Genomic DNA, 21,989 nt, shown 5'->3' on the forward strand with positions numbered 1-21,989 from the left:
AAACTTTACATCTCCTTGTTGCATATTACAAATGCAAATCATCATTATAATATCTCATCGTATACCGTATGCGTGATAATGTTTGCACCATCGTACAAATAAAGTTCCCGTTTTACCTGTGCATACAATGCCTTGGTTTTATTTGCATGCCCGTAACCGATAGCTCATACCGTAGCGATGTCAATTATACAAGGTCTGGCCCAACCGGCTTATTGGTATTAGTGAAATGTGAAAATGTCTAGTGGTGGTCGTATTTCATCGGAATGTTTATCTTTTTACACGACACAACTGTTTTCTGTGACGACACGTCTGCTATTCGCAGTATGGAATGTTGTGCTGTCGTGACATCGGCATTCGCTTGCTCAGCAATGTTTACAACATTTTTGCTTCTAACACCAGCAAGCTACTTGTTGTTCCAGACCTTGTATGATTGACATCGATACCGTAGTAGGCTGTGTATAAAAGAAAATGATTTACTTAGTTTGACAGTTACACCATGACGAAGTGGCAGCGTATTCGTTATTTGTCCCACGTGCAAATTTCGCAAAAAGACATTTCAATCGCCGTGGGAGTGTCCCGGTGGACCGTCAAAAGGGTTTTAGACCGAGAAAAGAAAGGACAACTATCCGCGAAGGTGGCCACAGGTCGTCCGAGGTCAGCTCGGGTTCCGAGGGTTATCGCTGCTATCAAAAGGAAGATTCCAGTGCGTTCAATAAGGAAAATGGCAAAGGAACACGGGATCACACGGAAACAAATCAGATTCCATTTTCATGAATAAAAAATCATGAAATGAAAAAACTTGCCATCCCATGAAATTGTAACAATGATTCATGATTTCGTCATGGAAATTCATGGTTTCATAATGCAGTGGAATCAAGACCGCTACAAGCTTTACACGTACTTGGCAAACCGTGTTCATAAACCGCTCTACATAGGTATCTCTTATACGCCTTTTGTCTTCCATATTATATAAATACTGATAGTGGTCAAAGAATGGGTTTAATGATCTTAAGGTTCTTGGTTCGAATCCAGTCTGATGCTTTATTTTATTCTTTCTACATTTTTTGGTTAAAAGTTAAACTCATGAATTTAGCTCATGATTTCAACTCGGATGATTCATGATTTTGATGCGTTACAGAAAAGTTGCTCATGATATCATGAATATTATTCATGGTGTATTTTCATAACATTAAAACACGCTGTGTTCATGAAATCATGAGTCATTTTTCTCATTTCGGAGATCGGATTTTTTCCCGTGCAGTGACTTTACGGCACGGAAGATCGTAAAGGAAGATTGTGGGGCGAAGTCGAAGGCACGGAAAAAAAACTCACATGATTACCAACCGCATCCGGGAGCTACGAGTCGAACGATGCAAGAAAATCTTGAATTTCCTTAAGCGAAAAATCCGGTAATCCTGTTCACCGACGAGAGCATGTTTACCGTCGATCCTGTATCAAATTCCAGAACAGACCGGTATATTAGTTCTCTTCCGGTAAAAGACATGATCGACAACCACAAGAACGTGAAGTGGTTGCAGGAACATCTTCCGTTCTGGGCGAAGGATATGTTGCCGCGATCCAGCCGCGATCCAGCCCCGATCTTTATCCGCTGGATTACTCAATATGGCGCGTCATGAAGGCCAAGACCTGTTCTAAACGCCACCCGATTACAGCAAGCCTGAGACAAACATTGACCCGTACCTGGAGAGAAATGAATCCAGACTACATTATTAGAACCTGCCGTGCATTCCGGAAGCGTGTGGAGGCCGTAATTGCAGCAAGTGGAAACTTGATCGATGATTAACATAGTTTAAGACTCTGAAAAACATCCCCCTTTGAAAAAAAAAAAAAACTCGAAAACGAAATTTTTGAGAATTTTTTTAATTTCGACATTGCTCAATGATGCAAACATTATCACGCATACGGTAGTAGCTAGTATAGAAGTAGCTCTGAGCGGAACAGTGAAATGTTCAATTTCATTTATAGTTACGTTACTTCAACATCCATGCAGTCATTATTTCAAATATTTGTATTAGAAGTATGATACGTATTGCCCTGCACGTAATAAATCTCCATCCGTAATGCTCCATCAAAAGCACTCTAGCGACAAATCCACGTGGAAACGTAGAAGTCTAGCTCACATTTCCCGGAAGAGACAGATTCATTTATATGCGTCTAAAACATTCAAAGCTAGAATCCAAGTCCTGTATACATTTTCTGGACAAGATAAACAAAGTAAGACATCAACATTCATATGGAAAAGGCAAACAAGAATGAGAATGAAAATTCTTAGGACGTATCAAAGGACACAAACGATGCACAGGACAATGGAGGATACTATATACAAAGCCTCTGACTGACTCTCCTTCTGACCAAACAGAAACTGGAGCTCAGCTGCGTTGCGATGCTGGACTTGACAAGTAGCACGTATAGTCTATTCAATCCTTTGACCACTCTTCGCCAGCAGCAATGAAGCTTCTTTCGCCACATCTGGTTGGATCCGTTTTTGACCACAGTTTCAACATTTATGTCATGTGCGGTTGGACCATTAATACTACTGAAGGGGTGGTGGGCAAAGTCAACGTCAACGTGTTAGATGCAATTTACTTTTCCGAACGAATCATGAAAGGAATCTTCCGGGATTTAACCATGCAGTTCGGGACTGTTATCGAAGGCATAAATTTTCCCTAAACTAATTCAGGCGTTCCTGTAAGGAAGGCATATTTACAGGGCCTAGGGCTTGAGCCTCCGGGCTCATTGATTTATGACTCCACAGGACCGGAAACATATACAGTAATCCCTTCATATATACGGCGGATGGTATTGTCCACCCACCGCTGGTTCTCGGCTGTCCTTCAACCAATTACGCTGATTTTTTGTAATGTGATTAGTGTCAATCATAAACTAGTTAAAATCAGCTTGATTGGTTGAAGGACACCGCATAAATGAAAAGATTACTGTAATGAGAAGGAGAAACATACATGTCTGTTAAAGCAAAGACGAGTGTGTTGGAACCACCAAAGTTCATTGCTATGCAGGGACGGAACTGAACTGATCTGGCCTCCAGCATGTCGAGCAGGGGGGTGTTGTCCCATGTAATAAAGTCAATAAATCACGATAGGAATCTCATCAGATGATAAGATGGAGCAGTTTCACTCTCACCGGCTGGGGTGTGATATGTTCATTGTAAACGGAAGGCAAAGCGATAATGGAACAAGCTTACAAACAGATCGATTGTGTTTCATCTTACGGGATTACCGGTCATCATATTAGAAGTTTAAGAGTGAATCAGTTTAAGGTTTGGTCGTATGATTCGAGATTGTAGTTAATAGTTTATGGTAGCGTTTCCCAATCTCAATTCTTGAAAGGTAGGTTATTGATTATTTTTGGAATCGGTCAGACCGTTTCGGAGACCAGTTATTACGAAAAAATACGACGCACTAAATTTCATTCGGAAATGATCCGGGTACCACTGAGGGGGACCGGGACATTTTCAAGCAATTTTCTACGGGTTTGAAGTTATTTTTGCATTCTAAGAGCTCTTCTCAGCATTCATATTTAAGTATACTATCGACAGACATCGACTAATGGTCCCTACACATCACTCCGATTCCAAAAATACCCATATTGTGGGGGTATTTGGCAGAATTTCCAAGTTTTTCTGTAACCGGAAGTCGCCATCTTGGATTTCAAAATGGCGTCAGACATTGATTTCCGGTCCCTACACGTCACTCCGATTCCAAAAATACCCATATTGTGGGGTATTTGGCAGAATGTCCAAGTTTCCCTGTAACCGGAAGCCGCCATATTGTATTTCAAAATGGCGTCAGACATCGATTTCCGGTCCCTACACGTCACTCCGATTCCAACAATACCCATATTGTGAGGTATTTCACAGTGTACCCCAGTTTCCCAAAATCACAAAAAAAAAACTCGTTATTTGGAATTTACTTCGTAAAAAGAAAACTCGTTATTTGGGATTTACTTCGTAAAAAAAAAACCTCGTTATTTGGGATTTACTTCGTAAAAAGAGGGACGTAAATTGAATACTGCGTAAAAAAAGACTTCGTAAACGGCGGTTTCAGTGTATATCTAAAATCATTTCAATAATAGGCGGATGTAATGATAATGTTAATCCACATTTTTTTTAATATATCATAATAACTGTTAAACTTTTTGACATAGGCCTACGTTTTTGAGGACTAAGGTCTGTATCCACATTAATCCGGACACCTTCAAATCACTAAAATATTGGTCGTAGGAAGGAAAAATTTCGCTGAGGTCATTGATGAAAAAGACTATGATTGGTTTTTACATTCCATTTTTAGTGTACAAGATGGCGACGAATGAAAACCACGTGCGCGAACGGATTTTGTACGGACGTAATGCAAACCCTGACTTGTAAAACAATTGGATTAACCTAAATCCACTGTTCACGATGTGCTCAAATCATCTGCGGAACGTGCGACGGTCGAGAGAAAACCGAGAAGTGATAAAAACATTCGACTTTGGAGGATATTGAAGGAAAACCCGAATCTCTCTGTTCGAACGGTGGCTCGTAAAAATGTCTCCTGGTTTTGTCCAAAAATCAAAATAGTGTTTGGGACTGAAGTCGTAAACAGTAAAAACAGTTCCAAATCGTAACGACAAACAGAATTTGGCAGAATAATCACGGGATTGACGTTTGTATTGCGAATATTTGACGAAGCTTTCATGCGTTGTTATGGACGATGAAACTTATGTCCTGGTGGATTGTAAGCAGCTTCCAGGACTGGTTTTCTATTCTGCTATGACCAAAAATGCTACAGCTGAGTATTTCGAGACGAAGAAGGCATCGACATTGCCCAAAAATACCTTATTTGGCAAGCAATTTGCACATGTGGCCGAAAGAGTAAATCTTTCGTTACTACAGGCACAATCAACAAAGAGATTAACCAGAAAGAGTGCCTGCAGAAACGATTGCTACCCTTCATCAAAAGCCACAAAGAAAACCCTTTATTCTGGCCCGATTAGGCATTATGCAATTATGCTGAAATTGTGATGGAGCGGTACGAAGTAAAACAAGTGAATATTGTACCAAAAACCGCAAATCCACCAAATTGTCCAGAGTTACGTCCAATCGCGAGACTTTGAGCTCTGATGAAACAAGGAATCAAAGATATCAAACACATCCAACAAAATTGGACGAAGACGGCCACCACGGTATCTGAGGAGTCTGTAGATTTATGCAAATACCGAATGACTTTGTTTTAACTTCGTGAATTTTAAAACCATATCCCATGAATCTGAAATAAACAACTTCATTTGCAATATAATGCGAAATTTGTGTTTTACTTAAGTTTTGATGTGTCCGGATTATTGTGGATATAGATCTTATACTAGGGTGCAAATCAAAACATTATGTGACGAAATAGTGTCAGGCTTCAAATGCTTATAACATGGCCATTTATGAATGAATTCAAATTTTAATTACATCATTTGATTCAGGTTGCATGTAAGATTCAAGGTGAGGTATGGGAGAGAAGTTTTGAAATGGTTGTAATACATTATTAAGGCAATTACTTTAAACAATCGTCACGTCGGTCATAGCTTGTTATGATTGCCTGAACAATGCGTGAAGAGCAAATTGAAACATTGAACGTCGCGTGATAGTGGAATTTAATCAAGGCCTAAATACTTTCTCGTAGCCTTTTGTTTTCGGATTTGAAAGATCGTCGGTTGCAGTGGCTCACTTACTGAGCAGAAAAACGCGGTCCCAGGTCCTTTCATATAAAAAATGTATGGTAAGATCGCTTGTTTATTGCTAAACCTTTCGTTGTCGTCTGTGCCGGGTTTGAATAGTTATAACAACTTGAGTAACGGTATGATGTGATATGAGGGGCTCGGTGGCCTTAGAACACCCGTTTTTGCTTACTGAGCAGAACATTCTGAGTCTAATCTCATCAACTCATCCACATCAAGATTCGTCAATCGTTTTATTTGTTAATATGACTACATGGTAATAACAGCAACTCGATGATTAAAAAGGAGCTCGTTTGCCTAGTAGCAAACGTTTTTGCTTACTGAGCAGAAGATCGTGGGTTCAATCCCAAGCTCCTTCGCGTTATACGATCGTTAGGACATCAATTCAGCTTATCGTTTACCAAAACGAACCCTGCTGCAATCCCAACCCTCTTACCCAACATCCCTGTGATTCCTCGTGGAAGTGCAGAGGACTCCTCGGCTTCCATCAAAGCGAGTGTCACGTCAACACATTCCTACCCATTCCTTTCTTGACCTGCGTTCATGCGCGGCTGGCGCTGGTATTGCCTAATTCGAGATCACCAGTTTTTACACATTGAGGATGATTGCTAGTCCCAAGCATCGTCTATTGGTTCTCTGTGTAATTACAGCTGGTCTGGCATTAACATAGTAGCAACCGTGGGCGGTCAATCATGCTCATGTAATACATTATAAAGGCATTTTAAATTATTTGAACTACTGGGTTAAGAACGTTAAATTTATAAATCTATGTGAAAATAAGTGACTAGCAGTATTTGTATATTAAAAAAAAAATAATGGTGAAAATCAAATTTAATTAAAATGCTTAAATAACTTAATATATATATTTTCAAAATACTCTCCCATACTTCACCGTGAAGGAATTTTTAATCCAACACCGTGTCACCAAGTTTAAGTCGCCTATTAGACAGACGATTGTGATCTTTGGCAAATTGGTTCAGATGAGACGTTTTTTTTCCGTGGAGTTTTCTTTTTATCTATAATCGGTTGCTGATCGGGCCAAAACCAGGCCCGGGAGACAATTTATAGTTCCTCAATTCTTATTATTTTCCGCTGGGAAGTTGTTCCGAAGCCAAGTAGAATCTCCACGAGGTGTCCCATCATTCGTCCCATAATTAGTTGCATCATTCGTTGAGTCGCAGCGTTGAACCTGACTATTGGCCACGAAAAGGCTTGCCAATGCCATCAAAAATCTACTACATACATCCGAACAATTGTTTATCTCAAATCGACGGAAGACATTCCGCGCAACTACCATATACCGGACTAGTTCATGTTGATCTTCGTCAAGTAACGTTACGATATCACCTTTTTGTGGTGCGTTTCTGGTATAAGATCTACCACCGAACCCTAGTCGTGACAACTTCAAACTAGGGAATCAGGATTTTCCAGTAATCAAAGGATTACATTTTAGTGCTTGTTACTTTTTATGACTTGATAATAGTGACAAGACTCGGGTAGTGGCCACCGCCGTTATGCATTTCTATATTGTATATTTCAAATCAAAAATATTGTTTATGTTCATAGAGTTTACATAATCCTTTTCCCTTTGTCCTTCTCCTTTTCCTTTCCCTCTTCTCTTTTCAGAGCGCGAGTAATGGCGCTATAGCCATAAGCCATAAAAGGCTAGGACAAGAGCTGGGGCTCATGTCCCAACCGTCTACGAGAAGCTAAATAGTTCGCGCAAAGGCTACGTGCCGCAAGCCGATATGTGCAAGGACTTGGACGATAACCTTCTCACGAACGAGTGTGAGGTGATTGAGAGGTGGAAGCAGTACTATGACGAGCACCTCAACGGTGAAGCAGCAGAAAACGAAGGTGGCACGGCAACAGACCTTGGAGCACGCGCAGAAGACGACAGGCTACCGGACCCTGATCTTCAAGAAGTTGAGGAGGAGATCGGTTGGCTGAAGAACAACAAAGCAACTGGTGTAGATCAACTACCAAGTGAGCTATTAAAATACGGTGGTGAAGCACTGGCTAGAGCGCTGCACTGGGTAATAACCAAGATTTGGGAGGAGAAGATATTACCGGAGGAATGGATGGAAGGTGTCGTATGCCCAATCTACAAAAGGGCGATAAGTTGGATTGCTGCAACTACCGCGCGATAACACTGCTGAGAGCCGTCTACAAGGTACTCTCCCAAATTCTATGCCGTCGCCTGTCACCATTTGCAAGAGAGTTCGTAAGGCAAGACCAGGCGCTACCACGGACCAAATTTTCGTGATTCGGCAGGTTCTACAGAAATGCTGCGAATACAACGTGCCCACATATCATTTGTTCATCGAGATCAGCTATAGCAGATTATGCACGAGTACGGATTTCCAGATAAACTGACGCGATTGGCCAAGGCGACGATGGATTGAGTGATGTGCGTTGTTCGAGTATCGGGGACACTCTCGACTCCCTTTGAATCTCGAAGGGGGTTACGGCAAGGTGATGAACTTTTGTGTCTGCTATTCAACATCGCGTTAGAAGGTGTGATCAGAAGAGCTGGGATAGACACGAGTGACACGATCTTCAGGAAGTCCATCCAGCTTCTTGGCTTCGCCGATGACATTGACATTATGGCACGGAACTTTGAGACGATGGCGGAAACGTACATCAGACTGAAGGCTGAAGCTAGGTGGATTGGACTTGCCATCAACGCATCAAAGACATAATACATGAAATGAAGAGGTTCTAGGGAAGACAATGTTAGCCTCCCACCCCGAGCTCAGATTGGCGGTGACGAAATCGAGGTGGTCGATGAGTTCGTGTATTAGGGCTCACTGGTGACCGCCGAAAATGATACCAGCAGAGAAATTCAAAGACGCATTACGGCAGGGAATCGTGCCTACTTTGGACTCCGGGGGACGCTCCGGTCGAATAAAATTGTCGAATAACTGGTGTTAGATTAGATTAGATAAGATTTAGCAAATTGGTTCAGATGAATAATTCGTCGGTTTCATGCAACTCACAATGTGCTTTAGCAGTCTACATTTCGACTAGATACGAGGTTGCTGTCTGTAGTAAAGTTATTCAGATGGATAAAACCTATTGTATACTTGGACAGTTCAGATCAGAATTCCCATATCTGTCGGTGTTTATGTGCCATTTGACTTCTGATTGCTTGCTTTAACTTGACTGCTTTGCTACATATTAGGTTGCTGTCTTTGGAAAAGTTGTTCAGACAAACAAATTCCGAATGTTATTATTGTAAAGTTGTTTTGTCATGACTAAGTTTCCGAAAGTTGATGAACATATTTGAAACTTTATTATGAATAATAAAGGAACTGATTTTCTTATTTCAAAAATTAAAAAATAATTTTAAAATTTATTCAACAACCACCCAATTGAAATAATAATAATCATGAATTGTTCATTTTGGAGATACATTTATCGACCATTTATTTTGTTATTAATATATTATTGAATGGAGTAGCAAAAATAAACGTAAACAACTTTGTATACGTGCATTTTGGTTGTCTGGGAACATTGAACAGAAGGCACACCACATCATCCAGCTGAGCAGTGATGGAAAAAAACAATCTCATCAATGAACATGATCACGCTTGATTTTTGTAGACAAAAATCAACAACCAAACAACTGCGAATGAGATTGCAAGCTGTGCTATCGTAGCTAAAATATCAAGCTAGCAAAACTCACCAAACAGTGGTGAGTTTGGGTTTGAAGATGCTTGTATTACACACGAACGCGTCCCGAAACTTCCGTCACAGCAGCCATTGAGATATTCGTGATGACGATGTTATGCCGCGGATACACTTGGATGACAAACTATGAGCATGAGCATTATTTGTATACTAACTATGAGTGTGACCATGGATGTGTTCATAATCTATTATAATGTCTTCTAAGAAATATTCCAGAACATAACGGACATTTGAAATAATGTCGTATTCACTCATATGGGGCCGTCATAGTACTTTTTAAGCCAATTTGAGTCGATTGTTATTCATTCAATCATGCAGCCAGGATGGTTCAGATCAGGTGTATTGTGCGACTACTAGGAACTTGTGAGGACCAGTGCTAGGTATTCCGCTCTTTCTAGGTTTTCAACTCACCATTTTGCTCTGTACTGTACATTAAATTTTACAAGATTCTGAATGTACTATAGATCTTTAAAAAAACAACTTTAGTCATCTATCTTCTGCACTATTCACTTAATAATCTCCAATCAAAGTATAAAACAATCGAGCACTTGTCCTGCCTTGAGTTTAACATTGAAAAACATCAAACTAATTTGAATTTAAGTGAACTTCACCCAGAAAGTGACACTCGAATAATGCATTTTGCGTTTCCGTGTGCAGCCATCGTGAATAAAAGATAAAAGTTCTCAACAAAGGACCCCCAGTCTGGAAAAAACACATTTCACGAAAAGATAGGTTCCCAGTTGGCAAAATGCTGTAAAATGTGGCCTTACCGTCCACAGCATAATGGAGCTACAGGTAACTGCACCGCCTGCACCGAGGTAGCATTCAATGTGAATTATCCCGGCTGCAATAATAAAACCCGACTGGCATGGAAAATCAGTATACCCGTTCCACTCGATGACGAAAAGGTGGAGCCGCTGTAAATTTTGAAATTTACCCTCTCGACTCCAGGCTGCGGTTGAGTTGCACAGTCGAATAAAGTGTCACTGGTGATAATGGTGGTGATGCGGCTGCGAGTTGTAACGATGACGGTTTCGATGAGCATGACAACGATGATGGTGGCGATGACAGTGATGGATGGACTTCTTAAAAATAAGTGACGGACGTTTGCTCCATTTCCGGTTATAAAATGTCCTGGCCCTGGCAGCTACCGGTGCGGGTTGTTTTCGAAGGCAGCGGCATGTGGCGAGTGCTGCCGTGCCGTCGGCTTCGTGGGCCGCAGTAGACGATCTGCAAAGAAAATAAAACAGGAAGAGCTATAATAACGTATACTGTTTTAGTTGAAAAGTGAGTGATAAGGTATTCACTGCACAACGTGGAACTAATTGGTTTAGCATGAAAAAAATGGAACAACCATTGAGCCACCCAATGATTGGATTAATCGATTGGTCTAAATTATGACGAAAGTGGATAGAGACTTTCAACGTGAAAACTTGATTAAGTGAGAATAACGCTTGTGGAAAATGCTTTCAACTGCTGCTTTGCGCTGATTTCGTGCTTTTTCGTATTTCGTATATATTTCGTGCGAATCTAGACAGAATAGTAGTCTAAGAGCTTTTGCTGTAATATTTGGACGATTAGTGTCTTTGGTAAATACACACTTGCCAGCTCCTCATGGATGGGTTCTATATTCTTTTTTGTCATAATATTCAATGTGTTTCAAAAAATAAAGAACCGCACGACGAGATTTCTCAATCTTCTTTGAAATCTTACTGATACTAATATTTGTTTTCACGCATTTAGTAAGATCAGCATTCCTCATCTTGTATTTGATACTTTCCAGTCAGCATAGGTCTAAATATAATTGCGATTTAAAACTGAATTTTATATGAATCGCTCTGGTGTCTTAAAAGTACTTAACAGCGTGAAACTACACGGTAAGAAAAAAGTAACCTAACGGCCAGTTCTCTTCTACCTAGTTGACTAGTTTGACTGTGTGTTAATGTGTTTTAATAAACACACCATATCAAAGATATTCGATAACTGTAGGTAATATTTTTGAAAATAGTACTTTTTTTTAATAATCCATAGCTCTATCTAAACTACAATTAAAAAAAAAAAAACATTTTTTTTATAATTTTGATTTTTTTCGTAAATAATAAAATCATTATTCACAGTGTATATTTTTTTCTTGAAATGCACAATACTTGTCCGTAACTTTGCCGAAGACACCATCTCGATCAAACAAATCGTTCGATTAAATTTGATGTATTTTATTATTAATCAAAATTTATACATTGGTCCGATTGATATTTTCTTCAAAACTACACCAAGTCCGATTATCGGAGTGGAATTTGATCAGTGTATGGTAAATTGATCAAAAATGACATTGTCAAACACGATGACACTTCTAGTCGTTTTTCAGTTCACGTTGAAGGTGGTAACGTTCTCGAATGGTTCTGCAAACATCGTCCGCTCATTGATCGAAAGAAGCATATAAGCCTGTCGGAAGTGGAATCGAAGCCTGCCATGAATGGCAACCCTGTATCGATTAGCCACTGGCGTGCACAGGGTGGAACAAAGTGCCCCTCCTTTTATAAATAAGATTTATATTTCCACATTTACAAAATTATGAAACAAAATTTCTTGATTTCTTGATAACTTGATTTTAAGGTAAATTAACTTCATTTCATAAAATAAGAGCACTGAAAACTTTTTATTGCGTCAATTCCTTTGAGATGGTCCCTGAAAATTGCACCACAAAGGCGCATGAAGGGACAAACTTCAATGACATTTTTTGGTCAAAAAATTGCACCACAGTGGTGCATACAAAAAATGTCTGGTGTAATTTTTTTTTCAAAGTGGTTCATGAAGGGTTGAAAGAAGAGGGTAAATTTTAGATTGAAAAAATTCACCTTCGTGATGGTAGATCGAAGAAAAAGCTTTTTATTGAAAATTTCTAGTGTATGGAGGGACTAATCAAAATTAAAATTGGAAAAATTGAAACAAGCTTAAAATTTGGAGGTGCACATTTAACTGAAAATGTCTGGTGGAAAGTTCGCTACACAGTGGTGTATGTTGAAGCAAGGTTTATTAATTTATCTGGTGCATAATTTGCATAGTTCTGATGAATGCAAGCTTCATTGAAAATTTATGGTGGAAAATTTGCAGCATTCTGGTGCATGAAGAGGCAAAACCTGAAAATTGCACCACAAAGGTGCATTGTGAAACAAACTTCACTGATAATTTTTGGCGCACCGCTCTGGTGAATGGAGGAGCATGCTTTATTGAAAATTTCTGGTGCAAAATATGCATCGCTCTGATAAATGAAATGAACGGAAAATTTCTGGTGGAAAACTTGCACTGGTTTGGTAAATAAAGCCACAAACTTTATTTAAATTTAAGCTATATTGAAAAATTCTGGTGGAAAATCTGCACCATTCTGGTGAACGGATGGGCAAGCTTTTCGGAAAAATTTTGGTCTTAAAGTTGCATCCCTCTGCTGAATAGAGAAACAAACTTTAATAATAATTTCTGGGGTAAAATTTGCACCATTCTGATGATTGGAGGGACGCTGCTTTACTGAAAATTTATGATGAAAAATAAAAAAATAGGAGCAAGCTTAATTTGGTGGAAAACCTGCAACATTCTGATAATAGGAGAAGCGAGCTATATTGAAAATGTCTGGTGGAAAATGGAAAAAAGGAAATCTGCACCAATCAGAAGATTGGAGAAGCAATTTTCAATGAACATTACGGTGGAAAATTTGCATCGTTCTGATCAACTGTAATTTTCTGGTGGCAAGTTTGTATTGAAAATTTCTAGTGTAATATTTGCAACAATCTGCTGCATGGAGAGGCCTAATGTAAAAATTGAACAGTTCTGGTGAATGGAGGGGCAAGCTTTATTGAACATTTATGGTAGAAAAACTACAACGTTTTGGTGAATGGGCGGACAAGTTAAACTTGATTTCCGAGAAGAACCTCAAGGGTATTGAATTCTGAGGACAGTTCTAAAAGAAAAGATGTCTGGGGATGATTTCATCAAAATTCTGCGAATAGTTTCTAGTGAATCCTGCAGATAGTTTCAAGATAATTTCAAAAAGAATAAAAAGAGAATCAAATTTTGAATGTAATTCCAAAGGGATGTTGAGAAAAAATTCAAGGGAGTTCCGAGGATAATTTCAAGCTCATTCTGGGAAGACTTTCTGGAGAATGCTGAGGAAATTCTTCTGAAACTTTAGGGGAATTTCAGTTCCAAGGTGTTCTGAGAAAAAAAAAGTTCTAAAATATTCCGAGGATTCAAGGATATTGAATTTTTATGACAGCTCTATATTAATATTTCTGGGGAGAATTCAAAGAAAATTCACACAATTTCGAAAAGAATACCTAGAAAATCCAATTTTGAGTGTAATTTCTAAGGGATTTTAAGCAAAATTTCAAGCGAATTCCGAGGATAATTTCTAGCTCATTCAGTTCCAATGTGTTCTGAGAAAAAAAATCATGAAGAGTTCTAAATATAATTCCAGTGGACTTCTGAGAAGAATTTCAAAAGAGCTCTTAGGAGAGTTCTAAAAAAAAATCTGAGAAGAACCTCAAAGATATTGAACTCTGAGAACAGTTCCAAAGAATTTCTGGGGAGTCCTCCAAGAAAATGCTTTGTGTAAATTCTAGTGAATCCTGCTGATAGTTCCAAGATACTTCCGAAAATAATACAGAGAAAATTAAATTTTGAGGGAAATTCCAAAGGGGTTTTGAGGAAAATTTCAAGGGAGTACCGATAATTTCTAGCTCATTCCGAGAACATTTTTTTTGAGGAAATTCTTCTGAAACTCTAAGGGAATTTCAGTTTCAAGATGTTCGGAGTAAAAGTCAAGAGTTCTAAAAATAGTGCTCATAGAGTTCAAAAAATTCGAAAAGAACCTCCAGGAATTCTGACGATGAACTTTTTCACAACTGTACAAATCATTTTTATACTAAGTCTGTATTCTCTCCCTTTACCTTTGCGTCGGCACGGAGAGTTGCGATTTAGCGTAACTTTCATACAATTTAGCTTTCAATATTTTTTGAGTGTAGGGAACCAAATATGTAAAATGGCATGCTGGACAATAACAAACAGCTGTGTAAAATAACAAGCAATTCTAAAAACATCGATCCGAAACGATTTGCGAATCTGTGTGGAACTACTCTACACGGTAAGAAAAAAGTACCCAACGGAAAGTTCACTTTTACCTACTTTTGACTAGTTTGTCTCCTTTTCTCCTTCTAATGTTGTCAAAAACGGAGGAGCAAAACCACCCAACAGGGGTAGTAAAGTGTGGGAACCCAACGTTGAGTATAACCATATTTACCTACTGTTGGGTACAACTAACTTACTTTTGGTTAAAAAGCCAGTGGAAAATTCCATACGAACTGCACACAAGCAAATGAAAATTACTTTGACCAGCTTTACCTACTTTTGGGTTCCTGCACTATAGTGCCGAGATGAGTGAAAAGAACTTAATTTTGGGTACTTTTTTCTAACCGTGTAGTATAAGTAGTACACGGCAACCGAGAAATACCCAAATATTACCCATTTATGAGTATTTTTTACTCAAAAATGAATACTTACTACTTGTTTTTGTAGTTGTAATTACTCATAAATGGGTAAAATTTTACTCATTTAATGGGCAGTCCCATTTTCCCTCGAAAATGCTTACTTTGTAGTCATTATTGGGTATATATTTGGGTATATTTTTTTGCGGTTACCGTGTAGGGGAATTGACGTATTCTCAGCAACCTAAGCAGCGACCATCTTTCTATAGCCTTTTTCTCTAAGGAACACACACATGTGCAGTATTGGTTGGTTTAAAATCTTTTACTGCCAGCTGCTTTAACAATTTCAGTCGAAAGAATAATCAAAAACTATTTTGAAACGCTTTTACAAAGCTCCAATCTAGTGAGAGCGACTAATGTGGCAACATTTTTATACCTATTCGACAACTTTTCTATTTGAGCTGCATGTTAAACAGCTGTGCTTTCGGCAATCGAAATCAGCAGCATTTTGTAGTGCATGTGTTTCATTTGAAGAAAACCCTGCTATACTGCTTTTTCCCAGCTGTAATTTTTTTTTATCAAATTGAAGCTGAAAGCCTAAATAATCGTTTAGCCGGCGCCGGTGGTGTTGTGGTAAGCGTGACTGCTTTCTAACACCCCAATGGGTCTGGATTCAATCCCAGCCGAGGTCGGTGGGATTTTTCTGAGGCATAAAAATCTCTGGTCACGTCTTCCTTCGGAAGGGAAGTAAAACCGTTGGTCCCGGCCCATGTGTGTTGTGAACGGGTGCGATATCCTACGCAGGTGTGGAAGCTGCCTTCCTGCACATTCGATTGTCGTCAATGGATGGCAATAGATGTCCGTCGGTGATTGGCACTAGATTGCGGAACAGAGACCGACGTTAAATAAAGGAAAGAAGAAGAAATAATCGTTTAATGCATTCAAACGAAGTGTTTTCGTAAGAAAATTATGGCTTCATTATGGGTTGCCGAAAATAGTCTGTCATGCCGATGCCGTCATTTCCCCTATATAAGGTTTTACAACCGATTGGAAACAAGTGTGCTACTAGGGTTCCGGTTTTCGAAAATTATAGATGGCATATTTCGGTTTATGAAAAACTAAAGTTTAAAAGGTTATTTCAAGAATGGAAATGGCACAAAGAGGCCGCGAAGTGATGGTTAACTTAATTTTGAAATTCAAGATAACAGCTCCTACACACTACAAAAAAAAAGCCACGTAAATTTAGGTTGCCTGAGACCGACACATGGAAGCGGCCCTTTCGACATAAGAATGAGTTGAAAGAAACGAGAAAATCAATTCAATCAAACGTTCTCTTCGTCGACTTGCTTATGTTTTGGTTTGAGAACACTTAATTTTACATGAAATGTTTGTTCAATGTGGATTGCGTCTCGTGTAAAATTAGTTATTTCTAAGTGTGTAGTTCTTCAAAATCATGTCGATGGTGACTTTCGGCTATATGCAAACATCTGAAAACTCGACTATTTGGCTTTATTGAAATGATAATGATATGTAACTTATGTATATCTAAAATTCATGTAGGAGACTTTCAGCATTAAAAAAAATGTCAAATATACTACAATTTGGATCGTATATATTAGAAAAAGAGATGACTTTTAGAAACCAGACATCGATTATTCACGCCAAATAAGAAACCAAAATGATGGCTTCCTGTTTCTAAACTCTGAGATGGAGAATGTCGGTTTTTGAAAAACTTACAAATATTCTACAATATGGTTATTTTCGGAACATGAACGACGTGCACAGCAAAAAAAAATAATTTTGATATCACGTCAAAGTGGATGCACTACAATCATGTCGAAAATATGGTGTAATATTACTTGCTAAAAAGGACAAAATTATCATTAATACAATGCATGAACTGACATTACGCTGCTTTTACTGCATTTGTTTATTTATGTGGTCATAAAAATTACATGAAATTTTCGACATGATTGTAGTGCATCCACTTTGATGTGATATCAAAATTATTTTTTTGCTGTGTGCATAGGTCGGAAATCTTTGCTCAACGCCGCACACTTATAAAAATCATGTAAATTTAGGTGCTCTGAAAGTGACATATACAAGTGTCAATTTTTACATAAATTTTAGTCACAACAGACGTGAAATATAGCGAATTTTTCAGTCTTGGAGTACTTAATGACATGCTTGTTTACGTCTCATTTTTATATGTCAAAGCCGGATTCCGTCACGTGTAAAATTTATCATTTCAATGTGTGCATTTAGGAATCCAAGATTTCCAAGGGTCCAACAATCGATCTACGCGCTCATCGAAACTTATTGAATAAAACTGTGAAGAAATGGGAATTTTCAAAAAATGGAAAGCGGGTAATTTTTAATCTTTTTTGAAATTGTCTTCTTGCAGTAAAAATGGGTTTGGTTAAGTGACAGTTCACGTATTTGGCGTGAGCTATGTCCTGTAAAATGGATCTTACCACGAAAAGTTGCAGCAACTTGTTTATGATTGCAATTAGTCATATAGATGTTTTATTGACAAGCGATAACTACCACGTTAAAAAAATAATAAGCTACTGAGGCAGCAAATTTTTTTCCCGGCCGGTGAAGATTGAGGCAAAAAAGGTGATCGGATAGTTCCATTATTTCCATAAGAGGCAAACCGCATGCCTAGGTGTTAGGGAAGATCAGCACGGCATTCCTGGGTGCTGTCCAGAAACGATTGCTAAGAGGTAAGATTAGAAATGTAATTATGATGAAATTTAGGTACGTATTCTTAAGACCGACGCACAGTGGTGCCAAGGGTATCAAAACAAACGCTCTTTTATTTACGCTGAAATGGTTGATTAAAGGTACTAGGTGTCTTCTGAGAAGTTTTTCGGGTTGCAACACTCCTTCTTATGGTAAAAGAAAATTAAAAAAAAAATTATTCACCTTAAAGTGAAATACATTTTTTTTATTAATATGATGAGATAAAAATTAATTGTGTTCGGCAAAGCTGTAGAGAACATTACCAACAATCAATACGAAACTAACCATTTCAAATTGGCTCACTACTTGACTAGCCTATTGGGCCCAAGCAAATCGATTAACGTACCCCATTCTAGTATAAATTCCAGTACCACACAATGTTTGTTTTGATTCGCTATGAAAGTTTGACAGATAAAATGAGGGGATAGTGGATTTTCCCAAGTTTCGAGGGGTGAATCGATTAGCTTGGGACCGAAGATAGTACCAGAGCTGAGCCAAAAAGTTGAGCTCGTTTCTTCGGGACCTTCTGGTCTTAAAGTTACCTCTATGACATAACTGTGAACAACTTTCTCAAGATTATAACTTTTTAGCTCTTATAACTGCTGAGATATAAAGGGTTTTTTTTGTGGAGACATTGTTAAAATCAGTTTTGTTTATGTAACTTTTTCTACAATATTTCTACATGTTTAGCATGTTTTACAAAGGTTTTAGAAATATCAAATTCCATATTTTTTTCGAAAGACTGAAAATTGCTATAATTAATATTTGAAAAGCTTATTTACATTTTTGGGTTGAAAATTACCAATACCAATAACTTCTAAATGGGCAAAACCTGCAGGCCATTCTTTGAGCAATTGAAAGTACAAAAAATGCAATAAATTGGTGGCCCTTAACCGAAATACAGGTATACCTCGATATAACATAACTGTCACTTTTGACCTCCATCGTCGATTTCTAGCTAACAATCATTAAATCAAGCAAAGTAATAACACTATCAGAGATATGATGAAATCCTTCATCTATTGGTCATGCCAATTTTAATAATTGAATTGTTATTTGTGAGATATTGACGATGGAAGTCAAAAGTGACAGTTACGTTATATCGAGGTATACCTGTCTTCTTCTTATTCTTCTTCTTCTTCTTCTTCCTTTTCGCATTTCAAGCTTATTGCATGTCGCATATTAGCTTATTGCGTGCTCTCAACATAGTGTTCTAGATGCACTTCCACAGTTATTAATTGAGAGCTTTCGATGCCTGTACCATTTATGCATTGGTATAAGGCAAGTACAATCATACTTCGAGGAAGTCGAGAAATTTTCCAACCCGAAAAATTCCTAGACCGGACCGGGAATTGAACCCAGCCACCTCCAGCATGGTCTTGCTTTGTAGCTGCGCTTTTACCGACTGAGTTGAGGGAGGCCCCAAGGAGGTATACCTGTACTTCCATTGAAACTTCAGGTTCCCCTATCCGATGATGCTGGTAATTTACCTTCGAGTGGCGAGGAAAGAATAATCAACGTTTTGTTTATAAAAGTTTATAGTATCTTTTCAATTGTTGGTCTACAATATATTGAAATGGTTCCGCTTTTTGATAGATTGAAATTCTATCCGACAGACTATGAATATAGCTACTGGGCCGCCGTCATCCGGTTGGCATCGACTTGCACTGGTGTGAAAGAATCAAGTAGCGCTAGTTGTTCTTTCACAACAATGTAATTCAATGCTGACCGGAGCACGTCTTGGTCTGGTGTGAATGCTGCCATATAGGGTAGGATGGTGAAAAACGCACCGTTTAAGCAAAATCGTCAATTGCTGTCATATGGAATGTAAAATCAAAAAGAAAGTAATGGTGTAGGGGTCATTACCATGTTTTTTACGAAGTTCTTATTTTCAAGGTATTTTATAAATTGGTTCCAAAATTATAGCGGGGCAAAACGCCTGATTCATGGTGCAATATGCACCACAACATTATTGGGGCAAGACGCACGACAACAATAGCCAAAACACACCACAACATTGGGGTAAAATGCACCGCTTGATATAAAAACCATAACCCCTGCAAGTAGATAATCCAAAGGGATGAGGTATTCCAAACGATTATTCAGTGCCAACATTTCAAAGGGGCGTAATTGCTTTTGTAAACAATGACTTTAGCCATCAATTTCTCGCGAATGAAATCTTACCTCTTCAAAATAACAATGCTAGCTGGTAGAGGAAACATTTCTCTACCTAATGGTGTCATTATTTTTCATTAGTGAGCTTTTATTCGCGAGAAATCGATGGCTAAAGCCATTGTTTACAAATGCAATTACGCCCCTTTGAAATGTTGGCACTGTATTGCTTTATGTTACATCAGAAATCAAGAGCAAATTTTCATTATGTCGTAAGTAACATTCGCACCAATCCGAGAAAAATAAAGTTTTGTTTTGATGACCGAAAAGTTATTCTTATTTCCAATTAAACACATATAATCTCATAGTGATAGCAATGTTTAACATATTTAGCAGGGTTTTAATCATACAAATGCAAATCGCTAGCTTTCATGCTAAAAAATACTGGTTTTTGAGTCAAAAGTTATTATACGTCGTTTGGTGGCCTTGTTACTTAAGTCAAAGTGTATTTACCAGGATATTCGGAAGAATTATCAATTACGTCTCCTTACGTGCAGCCCATTCATCATTTTAGGACCAGCGAAATCATCTTCGCAACAAACAGTTCGATGTATTCACTTTAATAATGAGAAAGCGAAACGACGAACGTACACTTTTCACGGGTTTCTCAGCGCAGTTATTTAAGACAAACGGCATCCCCATAGAAATCGGGTGACTGAATCAACGTATCTTATTATTCCATAATTTAATAAAACATTTTTTTAGCCGAAATGAATAGAAGGAACCCTGATCCTATATTCGGACAGTATATAGTGTAATAGCAGGAGCATCGATTGACACTGATAGCTCTACTTTGTTTACCTTTGTTACTTTCGACGTAATGAAAATTTGCTCTTGAAATAAGGTCTTAAGAGAGTGTTAAACGGGACCTCCGTTAGCTCAGTCGGTAAAGGCACAGCTACAAAGCAAGACCATGTTGGAGGTGGCTGGGTTCGATTCCCGGTGCGGTCTAGGAATTTTTTCGGGTTGGAAAATATCTCGACTTCCCTAGGCATAGAGTATGATTGTACTTACCACACAATTCTAAATAGAGCTGGAATTAGGGCGTAACAGCTTTTGTAAACAATGACTTCTACCGATGATTTCTAGGAATTCAATGCACGCTCACGCAGACCAACCCTAACCATCGGATAGGGGAAGTCTTTCCTTACCCGATGATGATGTTGCGTGGGCGAGCTTTGATTTTTTAGAAATCATCAAGAGAAGTCATTGTTAACAAAAACTGTTAGGCCCTAATTCCAGCTCTATCTAGAATTATACTAATGCAAAAATGGTACCAGACATCGAAAACTCACAATTAATAACTGTGAATGTGCATCTAAGTTGAGAGCACGCAATAAGCTAATATGCCATACGCAATAAGCTTAAAATGCGAGGAAGAAGAAGAAGAAGAAGCAGAGTTTTAAACTGTGATTCAAGAAATAAAATATCTAAAAAAGATACGAAAAGTGAATTTGTTAATTTTTTTTTGCGATATATGCTGTTAAAGGCTTAATTTGCATTCGATGATTTCAACAACTGTGTTATACTTTTTTTTACAAAATGCTATTTTTTAAAGGAATCAGTAGATCAATTTATGATTTTATTATCAAGAATTATTTGAAGTTGTTGAAAACAAACACAATCCGTTACCTGTAAAATGCATCTGAGGAAAGTTATCGCTGTTTTTTTTTATATAACGAGGCATTTTAACCCAGGGGTGCATTCTGGGCTGTTCTCTCTTACTTACAACCAGGAACGCTCCAGCCCTTAGTAGAAACGTTTCTCTTACCATCGGCCTATACTTATTGATGTAGGTAAGTAGTAATACCATCATTCAGAATTTAATGCCTCAAACAAAGTTTTAAAACTACAGGTATCAAAAATCACTATTTTTTCTTCATCTACATGGTAGCCGTCCCAAACGATCAAAAGGACACCTCAGGGCCACCATTTGAAAAAATACGGCCCTTTTCAGGGCCAACAATTCAAAAACGGAAAGAGTTAAGATAATAGATTATCGATCAATTAAAAGAACTAAATGCTGAACACATTTGTTTCGTCCACTAGCGGTCCTACGTCAAGCTTCCGTTCGTGCCCCTAGGCACAGGCCCTTCTACTTTTGACGTAGGACTACGTCTGTGATTTCTATATGGAGGTAAACTTTGTGAAAACCGAAAATGG

The sequence above is a fragment of the Ochlerotatus camptorhynchus genome, unplaced genomic scaffold (genome assembly GCF_037179485.1).
Source record: "Ochlerotatus camptorhynchus isolate MF236.1 unplaced genomic scaffold, CSIRO-AGI_Acam_v1.1 ptg000417l, whole genome shotgun sequence".
NCBI lineage: Eukaryota > Metazoa > Arthropoda > Insecta > Diptera > Culicidae > Ochlerotatus > Ochlerotatus camptorhynchus.